This window comes from Delphinapterus leucas, chromosome 12 (assembly GCF_059928025.1).
Source record: "Delphinapterus leucas isolate spDelLeu-1000000601 "Yukka" chromosome 12, BTC_Dleu_Yukka2, whole genome shotgun sequence".
NCBI lineage: Eukaryota > Metazoa > Chordata > Mammalia > Artiodactyla > Monodontidae > Delphinapterus > Delphinapterus leucas.
In genome coordinates, this window is record NC_143140.1 from 55,793,363 (window position 1) to 55,808,441 (window position 15,079).

Here is a 15,079-nt window from a genome sequence, read left to right on the forward strand (position 1 = left end):
GGAGAGAAAGTATTCTGCCTAAGGCTCCTCAACTGTACTAGTGTGTGACAGAAGCTAGTGTTTCAGCTCAGTCTGTCTGACCGCGTAGCGTGTTTTCCTGGCTGAGTGGCTTGTTTAACTCAGGGCTTTTCACTCAACAGGGGACCATTCGTGAGCAGATACAGCTTCTTCCCTGTAACAGGAAATTACTGGATAAAATTGTATGCTGTCTTGTCCAATTATAAGACAATCAGTGCTGGGAACACCTTACTGGCTAAAAGTGAGTGTTAATGCCTCTGTTCTTTTACTGTCATAGTTTAGTCTTGGTCTCAGGAGAGTAAAACATGATAAACAAAAACAAGTAAAAATTCTATTGCTGCTTACTGCCTTTGCCTTCTTCCGTCTTTTATGCTTAGCTAGTGCCAAAGTAATCACCTAATACACAACCCCCAGAAGCATTATGTTGACAGATCCTGATGTTCCATTTCTGTGTTTTCATTTGAGCTGTTCAGTCAAATGGAGATATGTTGTGAGAGGTGCTGAATGGAATTTTTCTAAAGGCAGTGAGGATCACAGCAACTACTTCTTGCTGACTTTCGGTGGGGTGGGGAAGGAATAGCAGGAAAATAAAATAAAAATGAAAAATTGTTGTTTCTTCCATATTGCCACGTAAAGTTACTTTTCTAGCTGTGTTCTGTATACATTTACTCACATCAATCTAGCTGATAAAATAAAAGCTCTCCTCCTTTGGCCCCATGCTAATTATTCTTGTTAAGTATTTTTAAATTATCTTTCTATCACTGCTTCTAGAACAACTGTCATAATTTCTACCTCAGAGGCTCCAGACATGACATACCTATAACCGTGGTATAAAAGATGGTGGCTGGTGTGTGAATGCTTTAAAGGAAACATAAAGGGAAATCAAATCCAATTGCATCTCCTACTGCATTAGTGTGGTGAGTCTCTCAAATTGCTTCTGTTAATTATTCATTATAGGAACACATACACACTAAACCCCTTAATTATTTGAGGGTTCATGTTGCCTAGTTCATATCTCTGTATTTGTCAGGTGTATGACAGCATGTTGGGCAAAGCAGAGCTCAAATAGCCTGCTATGTTGTCTAACCTTACTTCTGGAAATAAAAAAAACAGGTTAGGCACCAATTAATTATGCAGACCTTTGAGGTCTGCCATGTACTAACTAGTTCTTTTGTGTTGGAGTGAAGCCATTAGCACTATGCTAGGCACTCTGGGAGGGTACAAAGTCATTTGATTTCTGTTCTCTATTCTTTTTTTTTTTTTAAAGTAACCCTTGAGTTGAATCTTTATTTATTTATTTATTTATTTATTTATTTATTTATGTCTGTGTTGGGTCTTCGTTGCTGTGTGCGGGCTTTCTCTAGTTGTGGCAAGCAGGGGCTACTCTTCATTGTGGTGCACGGGCTTCTCATTGCAGTGGCTTCTTCTCTTGTTGCGGAGCGCAGACTCTAGGTGCGTGGGTCTCATTAGTTGTGCCACATGGGCTCAGTAGTTGTGGCTTGCGGGCTCTAGAGCGCAGGCTCAGTAGTTGTGGTACACGGGCTTAGTTGCTCTGCGGCATGTGGGATCTTTCCAGACCAGGGTTCGAACCCATGCCCCTGCGTTGGCAGGTGGATTCCCAACCACTGCGCCACCAGGGAAGCCCCCCTGTTCTCTATTCTTAAGTAATTTAAAATGTCAATAGCAAGGTAAAATATACACATGTGACGTCAAAAAAAATTAGAGACCAAAGGCGTGAGAAAGAAGTCCAGAGGAGACTATCAGGGCAAAGTTTTCCTAAAAGACGTTTGGGTGGGAGGACATCATGAAGCATGGATAAATTTTAGAGGGTTTAGTGGTGGCAGTGAACATGGGGTCTTCGGTAGGTAGCTGGCGTGATTGAAGACTTTGTGTAAGAATCTTATAGGTAAGGTGAACATATAGCATATATATCATATAAAGTTATTATCCATTTGCTCAGAATATCCTTGGTCAAATTCCGTTTCAGAGGCCTGAAGCCCTGCAGTACTCACAATATAGTTATTCTTATAACTATATTCTTATACAATATAAGTTTTTCTTCTCTGGTATGAGATTAGCAAGTTGTACATCAAGTCAGTCCCATCTGTGTGCTTGTTTTTTAGAAAGATAAATTTTGTATCATTGTCACAACTGGGATATATAATATTTATAAAGTTTCATGCAAACTCTTTGTCGAAAAATTGAACCAACCTACTTGTTTAATTAATGTGAAAGATCAGGGAGGGAACTGCTGCTTAAAAATATTCCATATGAGATCATCATGTTTGCTTGAATGTCATCTCTGCTTATCATTTCTAAGAGAGATTATAAGGAGTTTGTTTCCCCCACTCCAATAAAGCAGACAGTCAATTGAAGGCAAGCCTAGTGCTTACTCTCAAAGAGTTGGAGTATCTTGTTATTCTTCAATACTATGAGAAAATTGATCATCTTTAAAGCACAGAGTCCAATACAGTGCTATAATCCCTAAATGTCTTGAAATGGTTGAACAATGAAATAACACTGACTGGCCTCCAGGTTTGTTCATTTTCTAAAGATACAGCTTCATTACCTTTTTTCCCAACAAGAATTAGAAGCCAAGCTTAGAGAAGAGTTACTCCTGATTTTGATAATGGTATAAATCATAGTTCATATGCATTATCATATTTAATTCCCACTTAATTCTATGAGATAGTTACAATTATCACAATCATTCCTGCCCTTAGACATGAGTAAGAGGTGTACCCAGTCAATGCTCTGAGCCTTAGCAAACACTGCAAATCACAGATATTGATACACAAAGAAAGTTTTTCCGTTTCAAGCTAAGATTTTCTTTTATTTTTTTTCTCTTTTATGTTTGAAATTAATTTGACTACACAAGAATTATGGGAAATAAATGCATTAGCCAAAATGGCTGTCCCAGGCCAGAGGATGCTAGGCTGAGTGTGTGTGTGTGTGTGTGTGTGTGTGTGTGTGCGTGTGTTGTCACATTTTCTGCCCTGGGAAACTAGAGAAAGAATTGGTGCTCTTGGTTACATCCAGCTGTCCAGACACCAAAGTGGGTGTCTAGGCAGACTAAGATCCCCACATAGCTGCATTCTCTTCCTCCTTATTTCACTCCCTCTCCTTGGATGGTCTAGTTTTGGTAGATGCTTAGAGTCTTCTGTAAATCCTGAGTCAGAAGGATATCCCTCTGGCACTCCAATCATCAGCCAGGAGGCCTGGGAAGTTTCTACCTTTCTGGCCCCAAAAGATCTATACTCCCACCCAGACTTTCAGGGAGGCAGGGGCAGGCTCAGGGAGAGCAAAGTGCCTCTCTGGCCTCTGGGTGGTGAGCACATTCTAGAGGAGCAGACTTGAGGAGTAGTGGGGAGGGGGATGCTGAGTGGAAAACAGGCAGGTAGGGGGGCATAGTCTATCTGATAACTTTTAGGTATTTAGACATATGCTATGTTGGCCCTCATTTGTCCTTTTGCCTTAGGCTGTGCTAATATTAGGGAAAACCTGTTCTCACTTCTACAGAGGAGCAAACTGAGGCTAAAAGGGATTAAATTAATTGCCCAATGGCTGGTAAATAACAGAGCTGGGATTTGAACACTGATCTGCTGACTTTAGGATATCACATTTTGGGTAGAGTGGAGGCAGTTTATAGGGGGAGCACCTTGAAAAATGTAGGTTTATGTAATAAATGAAACTTCTTGTAGAAGTCTGAGGAGAAAAGCAACATGAGAAAATCTTGTCCTGGAAAGATTTGTCCCCTGGTCTAAAGGCTATTAATCTTAGATGCATAAGAATTGGCCTTGGTTCTTAATCTGAAAATTTCCAGAGGGTTATCTCTTGAAGCTTGATTCACTAAACGTTAATAGTTTTTACACATGTGCACAACACAAAAAATGATCTCAAATTAAGAAGAGTAGGAAATTCAAATTTAAACCAAGGGGAATAACATTCTTTATTGCAGTGCTTCTCAGAGTCTTAGATTTCCTTATTTGGATTTCTATGGAGTAAATAACATACATAGCTTCCCCAGACTGCTTGCTGATTGACCTGTTTTTGTGGAGCCCTTTACTGCTGTGGAAGCACTAATTCATAGCCCCTCTCCTGCTGACTCTTCCACCGGAGGCAGTAGAGGGGAGCAGCCCAGTAGCTGCTCTGTCTGACCCATCGTGGCCAAAATTAATGGTTCCCACATCTGACTAGCACTCAGGCCTCTGGCAAGTGAAGGAAAGACTGATCAGCACAGTTCTGCCATGAAACTAGTTTTCAAGTTACAGTGATGGTGCTGATAGCCAAGAGAACTGATCTGAACAAAAATTTAAGAATGCTTGCTTTTGTGGGTTAAGCTTCTAGGCTTTCCACATAAATGGAAAGTAAACTGAAAATGCAGTACCTGTATTTACTTTTATATTTCTGTTTTGGGAAAAATAGGAGAAGAAATGATCATCCAGATAAATTTGGACAAAGTCAGACAAGGAAATGAAAATTATTGAGTGTCTGTGCCTGTTGGCGAGTAGTATTAGAAACAAAACATCCACAGCATGGGTGACAGAAGAAAATTATGAGATACAAAGATTTTATATTAAAAAAAAAAGCAGTCTTACTGCTGCAGGATAGCAGAAAAGTCTAGAACATGTTATTATGCAATGTGCTTGCAAATGGAAAGGGTACTGATGGGGTATAAATGGGAGCGTTATTGACTAATTTTCATATAAGAATTAGATTAAGAGAATAAGTTACTGCTTCTCTAAAAGGTTTAAAAATAAAGCTACTAGAAGTAGGTATACTACAGACCTCTGGGACAAGAGATAAAGCAAAGAAATATGTGAAATAAGAGCAATAGAAGATAACAAGATTAGGCTTATGGGAGATTTCAGACTCCTTGTTGTGATGTGTGATTTGTGAAACTTTGAGACAAGGTTAGAATGAGGGAAAAGGACATGATGGATTTTCTAAATGGAGATCATAGATTTTTGTTTTTAACTTGCCAAGCCCCAACTGATAAGGGCTGCCCAACAAAGTTTGGGTAGCGTAAAATTTTCAGTCCAACTATAAATAGGTGTGTAGAATTCCCATATACATCAGTAGAAGTATAAATCAGGACAAACTTTTGTAGAATAGCATCTGTCCCCCCAAAATATTCATTGTGTTATGCAAGTGTACAGCAGTAATCTCTGCCACAACAATCCCCTGAAGAGCTCCCTAACATTCAGTATTATTCTCCAAGTAGTATTAGCTGGCATGCCCAAAGTTCCTCATGGCAGCTCTGAAGAAGATGAATTCATCCATTCTGGGGAAATCCCTGCTTGGGCATCAAGGTTATGGTCAGTAGGCTTTCCACAAGCTCCTGGATATTAGGAAACAAAGGAATCAAATTAAAAGAACAATGTAAATAGCTTATAAAGTAAGTAGTTAACCTTGGTATGTGTATATATGTGTAATTATGAATATACTGCTGATTTTTATGTACCTTTTATACAGGTAAGCTTGTTTATTAACAATTCTCTCAGTACAGACTGGTCACATCTTTCAGAATCCTGGGTGGGTGGGAGCCAAATTGCAGCCATGGTTCACAAATTTATGTCTTCCTCAGCCTCCTTGCATTTTGTTTCTGCTCACTGAGTTCGTTGTCTTTTTCCCTAAAAGATCTAGCTCTGGAAATATCTTGACTCTGTAGCCCTTCAGACTCCTTTTTCATTTTATTTAAGCCTTGATTTTATTGTACAAGTGTTTCTGCTTTTACCACCATTGCTGCTAGACTATTGCTACTGCTAGTCATTTTCATTGAGCTCTGTTTATGCCATTTACTTGTGTTATTCTGTGGAGTTAGAGATATCCTTGTTTAGTCAGGAAAAACGGGAACTTCTGTCTGTTCCACTAAAATTTTTCTGGCATAAAATTATGAGCTATCAGTGTAACACTTTTTTCACTAAACAGCAAATTCAAACATTTAATTGCAAACCACACATGTTCATTGACTGCTTGCTATGGGCCCAATACTAAGTAAAATGCAAGAAGAAAATATGTCTGCCTTCAAAAAACTCATAATCTAGCAGAGAAGCTAGGAAAGAATCAAATAGTGTGAGGGCTATCATAGAGGTGACTGAATGCTCTCCTTGTCCTCTTTGACAGAACACTCTCTTGGTTTTATCCCTGTTTCTCTGCCTTCTGTTTATTTTTATTTTTCCACTGCAAACTTGTACTCTATGACCAACAATTGGGAGTTCCTCTAAGGTTGGTCATAGCCCTCTTCTCTTCTTACCCTATATATTCTCTTCCCAAGTTGTTTCTCTGTATCCATGTCTTTTATTTTAATTTGTATGCAGAAGACTCATACTTTTTCCCTTTACTAAAAACTCTACTCTGAGTTTCAGACTGATATATCTTAATTTTTGTATTTGACATCTCTCCAGGGAACCTCAAACTCAATATAATAAAAGACTGAACTCAACATCCAATCCTCTCCCCCTCAAAATCTGATCACCCTCCAGTACCACAATGTCAGTGAACGGGTACCAACATCCATTTCCTTGTTCAAGCTAGAAAACTAGGGACTATACTTTGACATCTCTTTTTATTTGTCTCCAATACTAAATCTATAATTAAGCTCTATTGGTTTTCCTTTCTAAATTTCTCTCACTTGTATTATTATAATAGCTTCCTTTCTCTACTCGCAGATCTATTTTTTCACACTGAAGCCAGAGTGATCCTTTTAAAACTCTAATCTTATCAGAGAATTCCCTTTTAAAATCTTTAATACTTTTCCACTGTTATTATTTTAATAATAACAGTATCAAGATATAATTTACATACCATAAAATTCACCCTTTTTAAAGTATGTAATTTGGTAGGTTTTAGTATATTCACAGAGTTGTGCAATTATCGTCACCATCTAATTTTAAAATATCTTTTTCTTCTCAAAAAGGAAACTTGTATCTATTGGCAGTCACACTCCATTCTCCTCTTCCCTCAGCCCCTGACAACTGCTAATCTACCTTCTGTCTCTACGGATTTGCCTACTTTGTATATTTCATTAAATTAAATTATACAGCCCCATTGCTTTTTGGATAAAGACAAAACTCATAAACCTTGGCTTTAAAACCCTGCAGAGCCTGGTCTCCATTTCTTCTTATGTCTCATCTCAAACTGTGTTCTCCTCCATCTCTTGAATCCATCACATTGGGCTTCTTTCTTTACTCCTCACTTACCATGCTTGCTTCCTACTGCTAACGGTTTTTGCATGTGTTGTTTTCTCTTTCTCTTCTTATCTAGTAAATTCTGCCTCATTGTTCAACCAAAGCTCAAATGTTAAACTCTTTCAGGATGGACGTTCCTGACCCTTCTGACTATATCAAATCTCCTAAGTACAGGGTCTGATGACACAGGGTGCTTCTACTTTACAGCATTTTTCACAGTTGCAGTATTCATTTTCCTTTTGTCATTATTTGATTAATGCTTTTTCTTCACTAGTCCAAGCTCTGCTTTAGTATCTAGCACAGTCTGACACATGGTAGGAGTTGATTAATGTTTACTTAATGAATGAAAGAAGTTTGGAATAAAAAGATTTGTAGAAAATAGGTACTGAAGTTGAGTGGACATTAGAAAAAGATGAAAAATGGAATGCAAAATTTGGTAGTGGGAGTATGCAGAAAATATTATCAGAATTGGCTCCTGGAATCCTGGGATATAATTGTAGTTCGTCCTTCTGCACCTTCTTGCCTCACCTCCTCAATCTGTAAAGTGAGAATTATATTTTCCTTTTTATGTCCCAGACAAATTCAAAGACTCAAGTGAGGTAATGTATTTAAAGAAGGTTTGTAAACCATATATCGGAGTTATTAAATTAAAAAATGTTCTTATTAAATAATCAGGAAATATATACTCGATAATCTTGGTTATTTATAGGATATAAAACTAGATTGTGTGGCCAATAGGAAGAATGATAACTTTTCTCATTTGTGTATGTAATATTTGTCAGTTATAAAGATTAAATCTGTTTTCTTGATTGATGAAAATGTGAAAGACATTTTGCAATTTTATGAAAAAGAGAAGTGATTGGATCTAAAGTAAGAAAGATGACCTATGTGACAACATGACTAAAAGTAGCAAAACAATGAATACTGGCAGAGATCTCTAAGATCACAACTATACCTGAATGAATAAGATGTTCAGGGTGAGTTTGCTGAGTTGGATAATGTGAGATTTAGTTAGGAAGAAAAAACAAAAGCTTTACATGAAAATGGATGTTTCAGTTGAAAACCCTATTTTTGTTTCATATTGTTGATTAAATATATTATACACTGTAATTCAAGTATTCCTCTGAGTTCTATGTGATTAAAAAACATCAGTAGGTTGTGTGGGATAAAAAAATGTTTATGTCCGGACCAATCAGAGTATCCTGGAGAGGAGAAAAATTGGTGTTAGCACTAAATACAGTGCCTGTTTAATAAATGTGTATATAGATATGTTATATATGTTGATATGTCATTTCTATGGTGTTAATGTTTGATTTGGTTATACATCCTAGGAGCAGAAAGACCATTTATGAACACTTAAATTCCTACTATTATAGAATTTTAGGATAGGTAGGGCCTCAAGCATTATCATGTTACAATCCAAGAAGTATATGACTCTCTTACAGGTTTATAGCTAGTTGTTAGTGACAGAAGTAGGCCTAGAGCACAGGCATTGAGATTTCCAATCTAATGTTGTTACTTTACTACTGTCACTAAGACAGTAACTTAAATTATCTTATTGGTTCCATCCTATATGTGGCTATCTTTATTTCTAACTCTACATCCAGAGATTGGCTTGTTTACATTTCCACTGACAGGCCATTGTGTAAGGGCATCTAATCTAGTTCCAGCATTATTACCCTTTGAATGTTAGGACTATCAAGATTAATGCCCATTGCGTAATTATTCAGGGTTTTCATGTCTAAGAATTTATAAGAAGCTAGTCTTTAAGTTCACAGAGAAGCCTCTTGGAATGGCAGCACTATGAAAAAGTTAGGGGAGCCAATGTTTAATGCCTGTAAGCATAATAAATGATTTATAAATACAAGTGGGAAATCAAGAATGCACATATATTTGAGTAAAATAAAAAGCATGAAAGAAGAAGACATGGATCAATACAGAGAAAATACTAATGCTTAATCTTTTTCAAGTGAAAAAAAGATAACTTAAAAAAGTTTTAATTTGTACATTTGGAGTATTCCATAAAATAGCCCCTTCATAGAACTAAAATTGGCTGGTATGTAAAATAATCAACCAGAGGACAAGTGTTTATTCTAAATTAAAGGTATGATCAGTAAAATAGAAATCAAATAGAAGGGTTAAAGGATAAAGTTGGTAAATTGTTGATAAGGTAGAAGAATAAAGGCAAAGAGAAAAAGGGAGAGGTATAGAGGGCAATCTAGATGGTCTGATATTTATCTAATAGGATTTACATTAAGAAGAGAACAGAGACAATGGGTGGGAGGGAATAATACAGAAAGACTGCAGGAAGAGTTGTCAGAGATGAAGAACTTTTAAAAGAGTTGATTAATGACCAAATGGAATGAATGAAGCTGTATACATTCTAGACCTAACTTAATGAAGCCTTACAATTTAGAATGTAAAGAAGACATTCAAAACTTCCAGGGAATATGAAACAATTTACAAACAGAGGGATGTGAATCTGATTGTTGTCAGACTTCTCACCAGCAATATATATTAGAGGCCAAGAAGTAAAATTTTGAAATTCTGAACAAAGTTATTTTGAACCTAGAAATCTTACCCCAGCTAGTCTGTCAGTTGAGTGTGAGGGCAAAAGGAAAACATATTAGAACATGAAAGAATATTACTTACCGTCAACTTTAAAAATAGAGTTAAGAACATATGCCAACAAAACATAAACAGAAATGAAGCAAGCAGACAGCATGGAAATAAAAAAAAATGGGATTGAACTTGGAATACTATAAAAAGAAATGTCAGAATGAAAAATGTGCATCAACTTTAGAAAATATAGCAACAGGCTTCTTTGTGTAATTAATTTCTAAGTTCATACCATTGTGGTTGGAAAAGATACTTGATATGATTTTAATCATCTTAAATTTATTGACTTGTTTTGTAACCTAACCTATGATCTCTCCTGGAAAATGTTCCACATGCACTTGAGAAGCATGTGTACTCTGCTGCTTTTGGATGGAATGTTCTGCATATATCTGTTAAGTTCATCTGGTCCAACGTGTCATTTAAGACCAATATTTCCTTATTGATTTTCTGTCAGAATAATATATCCATTGATGTAACTGGGGTATTAAATCCCCTGCTATTACTGTATTGTATTTATCATGTACTTAATTACACAAAGCAAATAGGAAAATTCATAAATACGTGGAGATTAAGCAGCATACTATTGAACAACCAATGGGTCAAAGAAGAAACCAAAAGAGAAATTTAAAAATACCTTGAGACAAATGAAAATGGAAATACAGGTTTCCCCCAGTTTTCAAAAGTTTACTTTATTCCACTTCACTTTTATGAAAGACCTACATTAGTTTTTGTTTCGCTAACAGAAAGAAATCTGAAGAGGATTTTTGCTCTTACAAAAAAAAATAATTGTTTCTTTGCTTTATGCTGTTTTAGCAAATGAAAACTTTCATAGGAATGCTCTAGTTTTGAATAGCAGGAGAAATCTGTATAATATACCAAAATTTGTGGAATGCAGGAAAAGCTACATTTTAAGTTCCAAGAGGGAAGTTGATAGTAATAAATACCTACCTCAAGAAATGCCTCAAATAAACAACCTAAACTTACAATTTACAAGGAACTAGAAAAAGAAGAACAAACGAAGCCCAAACTTAGAAGAAGGAAGGAAATAACAAAGGTTAGAGCAGAAGTAAATGACATAGAGACTAAAAAGACTATAGAGAAGATCAAGAAAACTAAGAACTAGTTTATCAGAAAAGATAAACAAAGTTGGCAAGCCTTTAGCTAGACTCACCAAGAAAAATAGAAAAAGGACTCAAGTCAAATCAGAAATGGAAGAGGAGATATTACAGCTGATACCACAGAAATACAAAGAGTGATAAGAGACTTCTATGAACAATTATATGCCAACAAATTCGACAACCTAGAAGAAATGGATAAATCCCTGAAAACATAGAACCAACAAGACTGAATCTTGATGAAATAAAAAAGTCTTAAGAGACTAATTACTAGTAAGGAGATTGAACCAATAATCAAAAACCTCTGAACAAACAAAAGTCCAGGACCAGGCAGCTTCACTGCTGAATTTTACCAATCTTTACAGAAAAATTAATACCAATCCTTCTTAAACATTTCCAAAAAATAAAAGAGGAAAAAATGCTTCTGAACTCATTTTATGAGGTCAGCATTATCCTGATACCAAAACCAGTCAAGGACACCACCAGAAAACAAAATTACAGGCCAATATCACTGATGAATATAGATGAAAGAATCCTCAACAAGTTATAAGCAAATTTTACTGAATTCAACAATACAGTAAAAGGATCATGCATCATGAAAAAATGGGATTTATTCCAGGGATGCAAGAATGGTTCACCATCTGCAGATCAGTCAGTATGATACATCACGTTAACGGAATGAAAGATAAAAATCTTATGATCATCTCAATAGTTGCAGGAAAAGCACTTAACAAAATCCAATATCCATTTATAATAAAAACTCTCAACAAAGCAGGTATAGAGGGAATATATCTCAACATAATAAAGTCCATATATGACAAGCCCTCAGATAATATCACACTTAATGGCAAAAAGCTGAAAACTTTTCCTATAAGATCAGAAACAAGACAAGGATACCCACTCTAGTCACTTTCATTCAACAGAGTATTGGAAGTCTTAGCCGCTACAATCAGACAAGAATAAGAAATAAAGGGAATCTAAATTGGAAAAGTAGAAGTAAAATGGTCACTGATGACTCAATCAAAAAGCCTTTGGAAATAATAAGTGAATTCAGTAAGGTTGTAGGATACAAAATCTATACTTAAAAATTTGTTGCATTTCGATACACTAATAACAAACTATCAGAAAGAGAAATGAAGAAAATAATTTCATCAAAAAGAATAAAATACCTAGGAATAAATTTAGCTAAGGAGGTGAATGACCTGTACATTAAAACTATAAGGCATTAATGAAAGAAATTGAAAAAGACACAAATAAATGGAAAGATATTTCATGTTCATGGACTGGAAGAATCAATACTACTGTTAAAATGTTCATACTACCCAAACAATCTACAGAGTCAATGCAATCTGTATCAAAATTCCAGGGCTTCCCTGGTGGTGCAGTGGTTGAGAGTCCGCCTGCTGATGCAGGGGACACGGGTTCGTGCCCCGGTCTGGGAAGATCCCACATGCCGCGGAGCGGCTGGGCCCGTGAGCCATGGCCGCTGAGCCTGCGTGTCCGGAGCCTGTGCTCCACAATGGGAGAGGCCACAACAGTGAGAGGCCTGCGTACCGCAAAAAAAAAAATAAATAAAAACAAATAAATAAAATTCCAGTGGCATTTTTCACAGAGATAGAAAAAAGAATCCTCAGATTTGTATGGAACCATGTAAGAACTTGAATAGCCAAAACAATCTTTAGAAAAAGAACAAAGCTGGAGGCATCACACTCCTTAATTATTTCGAACTATATTTTAAAGCTATAGTAATTAGCTTTACTATGGTGTTGCATAAAAACAGACACATAGGCCAATGGAACAGAATAGAGAGCCCAGAAATAAACCCATTCGTATATGGCCAATTAATTTACAACAAAGAAGCCAAGAATATATTATGGGGAAAGGACAGTCTCTTTAATAAATAGTGCTGGGAAAACTGGACAGCCACAAGCAAAAGAATGAAACTTGACCATTATCTTACACCATACACAAAAATTAACTCAAAATGGATTAAAGACTTAAACCTGAAAATTTAAGACTCCTAGAAGAAAACATAGGCAGTAAGCTCCTTGACATAGGTCTTGGTGGTGAGTTTTTGAATCTGACATCAAAAGAATAAGCAACAGAGTAAAAAGAAACAAGTGAGACTACATCATACTAAAAAGCTTCTGCACAGCAAAGGAAACCATCAACAAAATGAAAAGATGACCTACTGAATGAGAAAAAATATTTGCAAATCATGTATCTGATAAGTGGCTAATATCCAAAATATATTAAAAACTCATACAACTCATTAGCAAACAAACAATTAAATTAAAAATGGGCAGAAGATCTGAATAGATATTTTTCCATAGAAGATACACAGATAGCCAACAGGTACATGAAAAGATGCTCAAAATTATTAATCATTGGGGAAATGCAAATCAAAACCACAATGATATCACCTCACACCTGTTAGCATGGCTATTATCAAAAAGACAAGAAATAACCAGTGCTGGCAAGGATGTGGAGAAAAGGGAATTCTTGTGCACCGTTGGTGGGAACGTTAATTGGTACCATCACTATGGGAAACAGTGTGAAGTTTCCTCAAAAATAGAACCACTATATGATCCAGCAATTCCACTGCTAAGTATTTATCTGAAGAAAACAAAAACAATAACTTGAAAAGATACATGCACCCCAATGTTCATTGCAGCATTATTTACAATAGCCAAGATATGGAAACAATCTAGAGTCCATCAATGGATGAATGGATAAGAAATTATATATGTATCGTATATATATTATAAATATATTGCATACATATACAGTATATTATATTGTCTATATAAAAAATGGAAAAAAATGAAATTTTCCACTTGCAATATATGAATGGACCTCAAGGGCATTCATTATGTTAAGTGAAATGAGTCAGACAGTAAAAGACAAATACCATATGATCTCTCTTGCAAGCATGCTGAATCTAAAAACAAGCAAACAAATAAAACCCAAGTTTATAGATATGGAGAACAGATGGGCAGTTGCCAGAGGCAGGGAGTGAGGGGTGGGAAAAGTGGGTACACGGGGTCTAAAAGTAAAAAAAAAGACAGATGAGGTTCTGTCAGGATTAAAGTTTATCATATCTTTAATTTCCATGTATAAATACATAGGAAGAAACAGGTTTTATACCCAATGGGGAAAAGAAATAAAGAATTTTCATTACTGAAACATTATTAATCTGGTCTCTGTGTGAAGTGAGGCTGCAGTGATACCACACAGGGCAATACCATGTGGCCTCATCACATGAGTGAAAAAAGAAAAGATAGCAGTAGGATTCTAAGAATATTGTTTTCAAGAAAAAAAAATTCATTCAACATATTTAATTGATTAAGAAGCTGGATGACTTAGTTGTTTGGCCAAGGAGGGAGACATTTATTTGGTAAACAAGAAAATAGATGAGAGAGTGGGTGGGGAGAAACATTACGCTTTCAAAGGAAATCAAGCAAAGGGCTAACAAAAAATTCACCCTAGATATAGAAAGCAAATTGAGTAACTAAGAGTTTAAAATAAATAACTCGGGGGGACCTTGAAGATGGCGGAAGAGTAAGACGCGGAGATCGCCTTCCTCCCCACGGATACACCAGAAATACATCTACACGTGGAACAACTCCTACAGAACACCTACTGAAGGCTGGCAGAAGACCTCAGACCTCCCAAAAGGCAAGAAACTCCCCACGTACCTGGGTAGGGCAAAAGAAAAAAAGAAAAAACAGAGACAAAAGAATAAGGACGGCACCTGCGCCAGTGGGAGGGAGCTGTGAAGGAGGAAAAGTTTCCACACACTAGGAAGCCCCTCCGCGGGCGGAGACTGCGGGAGGCGGAGGGGGGGGCTTCGGGACCGAGGAGTAGTGCACAGCGACGGGTGCGGAGGGCAAAGCGGGGAGATTCCCGCACAGAGGATCGGTGCCGACCGGCACTCACCAGCCCGAGAGGCTTGTCTGCTCACCCGCCCGGGCGGGCGGGGCTGCGAGCTGAAGCTCGGGTTTCGGTTTTGGACGGAGTGCAGGGAGAGGACTGGGGTTGGCGGCTTGAACATAGCCTGAAGGGGTTAGTGCACCACGACTAGCCGGGAGGGAGTTCGGGGAAAAGCCTGCACCTGCCGAAGAGGCAAGAGACTTT